Source organism: Saccostrea cucullata, unplaced genomic scaffold (genome assembly GCF_032062105.1).
Source record: "Saccostrea cucullata isolate Sc308-1 unplaced genomic scaffold, CSIRO_AGI_Scuc_v1 ctg15861, whole genome shotgun sequence".
NCBI lineage: Eukaryota > Metazoa > Mollusca > Bivalvia > Ostreida > Ostreidae > Saccostrea > Saccostrea cuccullata.
This window is the reverse complement of record NW_026941697.1, coordinates 4,455-13,353: the sequence shown is the minus strand read 5'-3', so window position 1 is coordinate 13,353 and position 8,899 is coordinate 4,455. Positions and strand designations below refer to the sequence as shown.

Below are 8,899 nucleotides of genomic sequence, written 5' to 3'. Positions count from 1 at the left end.
TTTAAGGTTAACAATACCGCACTCCAAAACTGATCAGGTTGGCAAGAATACCACATTCATTATCCATAGCCAACCGTTTGCTACCTTGTGCCCAGTTAAAGCTATTTTGGATTTTATAGAATGTAGGCCCCATACCCCTGTCACAGCTTCCTAATTCATCTCGATACAAAACCATTAACTAGATACCAATTCAATGCCGTCCTTCAAAAGGCCATTAAAAACATTATACCAACACCATCAGGTCATTTTGGCACGCATAGCTTTCGAATTGGTAGGGCAACAGACCTGGCATTACAGGGCACACCAGATTCTGAAATTCAGAAGTTTGGTAGATGGAAATCAGTAGCTTTTCTTAAATACATAAGGATCATGTAACTCATTCAACAACATGCCCACACCTATATAATAAATAAATAAATAAATAAAAATTTTAGGACATTTGGGGGGAGGGGTGCTTGAACATGTATATAGTTAATTTTAACCCAGAACTAACCGACCCAAAGCATTGCAGGTCAAAAAATATGGATCATAGGATCTTCCATCCCTTACTGGGCAGGGGAAGCAGCCAAACACTGCCCAGGGGGACAAAGCCTGAACCTCCCTGCCACACTGTCATGGAGAACACGCAGGGGAATGCACTGGCAGGAACTCGATCCAAAAATCCTACAGCTCATCAAACAAGAAGTACCCCCCAATTACTTAGTAATTCATTTAGGATCCAATGACTTGGTAACTCCAAACTTAACTAGCAAAAAATTCATACAAGAGATTCAGTGCACTTCCTGCGATATAATGCCCTTCTCCCAAATACTAAACTGGTGTGGTCGCATATTCTACCACGCCGTTATTGGCATGGAGCCCCATTGAACAGTGGAAAAAAGATTGACAAAAAACGCAAAAGAATCAACAAAAATATTTCTAAATTTGTCACAGAATTGGGTGGGGGTGTTATTTCTCATGGAAACATTTGTGTTGCTAATACGGACATGTTCAGATTTGATGGAACGCATCTCTCCGAGCTGGGTAATAGAACCTTCTTAAATAATGTCAAAAGTGGTTTGTGGTCCCTCATTCAAGGGAAGGGGAAAGTATCCCCTAATATAAAGTAATGGAGGAACATCATATCGATGTCTGTGGCGGGTCCGGGGGGATAAGTGGGGAGGGTTGTGAACATATCTGGCTCGTTGTTTCCCTGCCCAGCCAGCAGATAAGTTGGTGGGCACTTTGTTGGGTAGACAGGTTGTCTACAAAGTATCCAACCTATGGCAATGTTGAACAAAAGTAAAGTAAAAAGTCAAGTAAGAAGTTTTTCGATTGGGGTCTTTGCCAAGCCTGCAGGCCTGGGGCCCCCTCCACCTCTTGTAACAGGAGGGGAGGCTTAGTACTGGAGTACTTGGGTGTTAAAGTACTGCTGACCAGAAGCAATCCCTGGAAACAGGGTATACAGATATGCTCGCAACTCTCCCGGGCCCAAATGTCTAGTACCCAAATTTGGGATCCCAGGCACCTGTGACCAACACAGGGCCACTGGTTTTGCCCGGTACTCTTTAGTCGGTATGCCAGTTGTCCTTCCGGACCCTATTCTTTATTGTACATCTATGCAATGCGGCCTATTAATGCCAACTTCCTTTTTGTCCATCACAGTTATCAATAACACAAGTTTGTACATGTATGTTTTTTCAAGTCTTTAATAAATTTAATGAAAACCATCCAACTGTTGTCTATTGCAAAGTTAACACCAAGGAAAAGGAATAGTGATCTTATGAGCATAAGGAATCAAAGAGCAATGCATGTCAGGTCCTGCAGGGCAGCGATCACCTGACTGTTCAATTAAATTACAAATATCACTAGGTGTGTTATTCTATATTATAGAGAAAATAAAGAACATCTTTCTGCCTAATCAGTATTTTATTATGTAAAGCCAGTTTTAGTAATTGGATTATACAAGGCTTATTACGTCCTCTCCAAAGTCAAGGCTACAAATATTAAGAATTGACAGTATTTTACAATAAGGACATTATGAATAATGATATAAGATACATAATTTCTTTTATTGATTAGAAATGAAAAAAATATTTTACACAAGAGTAATTACTTTGTATCTATTCTCATTATACAATATAAATAAAAGAAAATAAAAGAGTGCAAGAAAAAAAAGAAACAAAACAAAACAAAGTAAGTAAATAAAGTGCAAAAAAAAAAAAACCAAATATGCAAGAAAAAGTACAAAAAAGAGAAGATAATAATGATATGAAGAGATGAATTAATTGGAAACAAGCTATGACACTGAATATTAAAAAATAAAAATAAAAGAAAATACAAAGTCAAATTCTCAAGGAAATTTATGTAATATTTACATGGAAATGCTGAGACTTGAAGTAAGTATAAATATCAAAAACATTAGGATTTTTTATACTTAAGGTTCATAAACCCTCTCCTCATTCAAAAAAATTGTTGCTTGAACCTTAATGATTTTCCAAAAGAAATGTATTAAATAAGTAAAATACTAACATTATAGCATAGTTTGCGGGGAAGAATTGGACAAAAAAGACACTTCAACTTGGCAAATTTTTAAAGGAATAATAGACATCTACTAGTATGCACTGGGTGAAAAAAGTGGTTTCCCGTCATGGGAAACTTTATGGAAACCACATGGAAACCTCAAGTTTACATCATGTTTCCCAGTGGTTTCCGTAGCGGATGCTAGGTTATTCCGCCAAGTTTCCGTTACACGGAAACCCCCTACGCTCCGATTCCATAAGGTATCCCGAACCACGGAAACCTCTGTAAACCTGAAGTTTCCCGAATATCCATGTAGTTTCCCGTAATGGGAAACCTCAAGATTCCACTGGTTTCCAGAATCAGGAAACTTGATGGAATCGGAGCGTAGGGGGTTTCCGTGGAATGGAAACTTGGTGGAATCTTTAGGTTTCCTTTTACGGGAAACTACATGGAAGCTCGGGAAACCTCACGATTCCTAAAGTTTCCGTGACTCAGGAAACCACATGGAATCGGAGCGTAGTGGCTTCCGTGGAATGGAAACTTGATGGAATCTTAAGGTTTCCTATTACGGGAAACTACATGGAAGCTCGTGAAACCTAACGATTCCTAAAGTTTCCTGACTCAGGAAACGATATGGAACTTGTGTAGCAGTTTCTGTGTGGCGGAAACTTGGTGGAATTATCTTGAGTCCCATTCCTGGTTGAAATTACTGGGAAACTTCAAGATTTCCTAACTTTTCTGAAGGAAGCGATGTGAAATTATGTATATTCTTTTCAGTGAATCTATATAAAAAATTATTACATGTAAGAGAAAAAAGCATTACCATTTTATATGTTTAATAATTCATTTGATGTACAAAAACTGTAACAGTATTTTTCAATGATATCAAAATTCATATATCTTAGATAAACAATGGAACAGTCTTTCACGTTGAAGTCCATTCATAAGTGTCATTAAGTACTTCTTTCAACATCAGTTCCTTGGTATTTTCTTCACATCACCTATGATCTGCAATATTCATACAAAATTATCATATGATGTGTAAGAATTATAATGCTTGAATATAACTTAGAAGTCTGAAAGATCAGTCAATGTTCTTTAATATACCAATATCAATAATTACTTTCCATGACCATGATACAAATGATTTCAGCATTTAATGTGTCTCTTTAAAATTTAATGCGTTATGATAAGGAAAAAAATATTACATAATATAAATAATGTTTTCAGCCTAATTATGTCATTGAGAATATATTACAATTTCATAGAACCCTGCTTTAAGTTGAATTAGTTTGAGAGAAAACATACTCTTTATAATAACAAAAATATTAGAGAGAAATTTTTTTTAAATTTTGATATTTGATCTAAAACATTGTTTGAAGATCATTGCAGACCCTCCACCCCATTGCATAAAAGCTAGATTACACCAAGGGAGAAATATACTCTGGACTAAGACTTTGAATAAAGATATACAGTACATTTTGATACTGACCTTTGACCTAGAAAAGTAGTCCAAGGTCACTCTTCATCCTCTATCCACAGGCTCTCTGTAGTTTAAGTTTGAGAGAGAAATATGCTCAGAACAAGTGATATCAGATGGCGTGATGGGTAGACACACTGTCTAAGGGCATCCACAGAACAGGACTCTAAAAACAATGCAATATATATGTATTACAGTATAGATACACATGTACTTGTATGTTAATGATTTATCATATGCTGCATCGGACACATGTGCTTTTATCATGGTGTAAGTATACATGTATCTTATGAGTAATTTTATGCCAGTATTGCATGTACACTTGGTTTATAAACAAGTAATTGACCAACATTATTTACATCCACTCATCATGTTCATGAATTGGCAGATCAAAATTCAGTCAGTTTTAGATCTATATGATATACCATAGACAACTTTCACATTTACAAAAGTTATTCCCCTTTGCAGGGTCAATCTGAGGTCAACCGGCTTAAGACGCTGTTTTCCCTCTATAACCGTACCAACTTTGAGGGTCAATATCTTAGAAATGAAATCTGTATGAACATGTTCATTATGATTTTCATGTTGCCCCATACTCTGGCCATACAGATACAGATCGTAGTTGATCGTCCAATATCGTTTGAAGATTGAAAATATTAACAAGTAACTTACAAAGGACAAATTGAGAAAAATGAGGGATACACCTACAATTGGAGACAACTCTTAGCAATGTAAAATTTGTCTATTGGTGATGACAATTCCTGTTTTAATGTCACTGAAAAATTAAGAGACATTAAAAATTTAAGCCCTATTGTCATGCATGCATGCTGTTTTTTTTTTTTTAAGTATTTTCAAACATATAACTTTTTACTATCATAAAATTTACCAAAATTTAATACTTCAAATAATTTCATTGAATACATGTATCTAAAAAATTGAGGAAACTCTAAAAACTTAGTGTCGGACTTACAGAAATTAATCTTTGGAGAAAAAAAAATCAATCATATAAAGATGTGCATAATGAGCCTTTTTTATTCATTTAGAACATATAGTATGTGCATCATTTCCCCAAGAAATGTTCAAAGACAATGGACTATTTGTGAGCAGAAATCATTGCTGTTTACTTAATGCATTTGGAAAATTTATGAAAATAATCAATTAATTTCTTTATTTTTGATTTTAGATAATGCTAAAAATAATTTAATCTATTACAAATAATCCAACTGACTGTAAAACAAAATTTTTCTTAATCTCAATCTAAGGGCAGATCACTCTCACTGCATAAAACTACCCAATATTAAAGTAGAACTCTTTAGTATGCAGTTTTAAGAGCTTCCTTAAAGTCATCAAAATACTGACCAGCAAGAAATCAGTTAATAACATTTCCTCTTTTTCATTCAATTTTTTTGAGAGATCTTAAAGTTTTTTCCTCTTCAATTCAGGTTTGAGATGACAAAGTTTTACTGTATAAGTGTATGTATTAGAGAACTGATTGTATGTCAATCACGACAATACACACATATAAAACTTCTTGTAGCTCACAGCTGATAAACCACAGCTCAGTATTTAAAATTTAGAATAATTTTTTTTTTTCAGGCAATTGTCATACATACCAATCATGATTTAATTATCATTTAATTTCTATAAAATACTTGATTCTGATTGGTTTAAAAATTCTTTTGATACCTGCATCAATAAAATCTAGAGTTCGCTTGCACTAAGCATGCTAAGCAGCCGGAACTACGTTGGCAGTCTCTACAAGTACAGGTTACTTCTTGGAGGAATAATAAATACTTTTACTTTAATAAATATTTTCCTGAATTTTGAAACCTGTCCGTTACTTCCCCGACTTATTTTCTACTTTCGTTTCTTTTTGAATTATCCCCCTTTGCTAAACAAATCAAATCATCTGCATAACAACAATACAGTTTTGGGAAAGAAGGAAAGAAATCGACATACTTTTGTGAAATGTTTGGCTTTGAGATGTCTGGTATGAACAATACAATTCTGAAGAAACGTTTTTTATGTTACCAAAGAGAGGAAAAACCGTTAATCTGTTAAAACGTGGGGAACGAATGATCGAGAAAAACGACACTGCATGAATGAGGACAGGTTCTTTTATTCTTAAAACAGTCGGCAGCAGAATCTTTCAGGTTTTACAGCATTAACAGGTTGTGATACGTATTTATATGTTCGGTTTGAAATTCAGATGAAAAGATGTGCAAATGAAATCAAAAATTTCTGTGACCAAACGTTAGAACTGTTAGGATATTTGAGTAGCTTCCCTTTGCATTTACGAACTTAGATAAATTACCAGGGAAAATATACCGATTGGGATAACACAACAGGTAAGTTTTTTTGTGTTAAAGAACTGTAAATTATTTCAGAGAATGTTGGTAATGCCACGACAATATTTGAGAACGTTTCTTCGTTTGAATTTCAGCAACGTTAACGTTGTTGTGATGTATTCGTGCGCACTGTTTTTGATGCGTAAATTTAATAGAAAGGTGAAAGAAAGATTCATTTTATTAATTTAAAAGCATAATTAAATGATAAGAAATGAATGTAATATTTTTTCCTTTGATCGATGTATCAAAGAAAAATTTGGACGGAAAACTTTTTCATCAATGCGCTACGCGCATTGATGAAGTTTTCCGTCCAAATTTTTCTTTGATACATCGATCAAAGGAAAAAATATTACATTCATTTCTTAAACCACTTACCAAATGACCACATCCTGAATCATCATACATTTTATATGATTTTATCTCACTGGTTTTCTTTTTAAAGTCATGCAGTTTTCTTCTCTCTGAAATGATAAATTATGTTCAGGTACTATTTCATTCTAATTTAAACTAATTATGTAATAGCATTAGCAACAACCGGGATGGGAGAAAAAATAAGAACAAGATGCGCTTGTAAAACACTATGTGCCTGGCTGAACAAAGTTCGAAAAAGCAATTTTTTTAGCATATAGGTCACAGTCAAGATCACATAATCATTGTCCTTGTTGTCATGTGAAAGCACTTCATAAGTGGAGTATGCATACTAAATATGATTTCACTATCTCATATAGTTCTAAAGTTATTGTGAAGGTTTAAGTTGACAACAGACAGACACAGATAAACAGTTATGGCAAAAGTTCGAAAAAGCTATTTTAACATATAGTTACAGTCAAAGTCACAAGGTCATTGACCTTGTTGCATTTCAAAGAACTTAATTATCGTAGTATGCATACCAAATATGAAGTCTCTATCTCTCACCGTTCAAAAGTCATGGCAATGGTTCAAGTTGACAACAGACAGAAATAGCTCACCAGCAGAATATGATATTGTGCTCGACTCATTGTTTGCCTGCACCAGTTATGTAGAATGTGGCGTATGTTATAAACTTATAATTATATACAGATATAAGAACTTTGAAGCATGTTATTTTTTGCAATTTTGACCTTATGACAGCTAAGTCTGTTCAGTTAAACAATACCATGTACATGTACATGTATGTAAGTAGTTTAATTGTGCTTGATTATATACTTATTTTCTTCTCAACTTAAAGCTGAACACAACTCATAAAATAGGCATACGCCATTTTCGATAGCATTATCTACGATACATCAATACTAGGGTATACTTGTTGCATTCGTTACATCTGACTGCTTTATTGTCACGAGTATCGGCATGGAATAGCGACCCGTGTTTGTGCTGGTTATCTTGAATTACCTTTTTTTACATTTTATTGCAGTTACGTTTATCTGTGTTTTTTGTATATTGCACTGACTTATAAAACTATAATTGTAAACTTATTTGGTATCTTATTTTCCTACATTAGATGAAATATTACGTTATTATTCTCGCTACGGATTTCTGTATAGCATACGTCCGTCTTTACCGGTGTAGACTGATTACACTGAACAGTGACCAACTGCTGCCCTATTTATAGCAGTCTGCAGAGAAACTAGATTCGGGAACAAAAATGGTGGACAGATTCCTTTTAAGAATCGTATTCAGCTTTAAAGTGTTCTGTATTTTATTACCAAGTTTGTAATAAGCATTTAAAAACATACTAGATCTATCAATATTAATTCACTACGAAGGCTTAATTTTCTTTTTTTACATCTTCATCTCAGCAGGTTAGACATTACAAAAAAAAATCTTTTGAGCAGTAAACTATTTCAATAAACAAACCTATTCTCTTCAGAGAAGTGGACAGGCCTTCACCTACATTCACTTTTTTATGTATATTTTCCCTCCATATCATCATCATGCATATGATTAAGGGTTATGCTACAGTATTGGCTACAATCTATTCCAACTGTTCTGATGATGATATCCTTCATGATAATCGGATAAGCTGAGATTGAAGACACTTTTTGTAAAAATATTGATGCTTTTATCAAGGTTTTGAACTAAAAATATTTCATTCATACCTTGCCATAAGTCATAAGTTCCAAAAATCAAAAGAGTTGGCTATCCGAAAAGTCAGAAAACAACACATGTATTCAAACCGGATGTACTACAGTCTGAATTTATCTACGAAACCATGCTCGGTATGACTATTATCATCCGAAAAGTATTCATTTATATTTAGAGAGAGAACATACATATTGAGCATACATTTTATTAAACATGACGAAAGGCGAAACGTTGCCATTTTACATCACACATGCACGGTGCCCTGGGGCCTCCATAATCTATGTTGTATCTCTCTCTCTTTCTCTCTCTCTCTCTCTCTCTCTCTCTCTCTCTCTCTCTCTCTCTCTTGCAATATATGCACTTAACAATTTAAAACTTATACATCCAACTTTTTAAAATGGCGTCAGAACAAAAGTTGCCTACGATAGTGAAGATTTGTTGTTGCCAAATATTACAATTATTTGCCGTAAAAAGTTAAAATAAATATACGTACATTAATCCTTGG

General features: G+C 34.1%; 1 long non-coding RNA gene across 2 annotated transcripts; it reads right to left on the bottom strand.

Moving 5' to 3' along the window:
* Positions 1-2,612: 2,612 nt before the first annotated feature.
* Positions 2,613-8,471, bottom strand: LOC134258249 (uncharacterized). Of its 2 annotated transcripts, XR_009990125.1 has the most exons (4): positions 8,409-8,471; positions 6,706-6,791; positions 3,995-4,148; positions 2,613-3,510 (listed from the first exon to the last, which is right to left on the bottom strand). It is a non-coding gene; the product is annotated as an uncharacterized LOC134258249 (long non-coding RNA). The 2 variants fall into 2 exon arrangements; XR_009990124.1 differs by lacking the exon at positions 8,409-8,471 and having other exon boundaries at positions 6,706-7,462.
* Between the last annotated feature and the right edge of the window lie 428 nt (positions 8,472-8,899).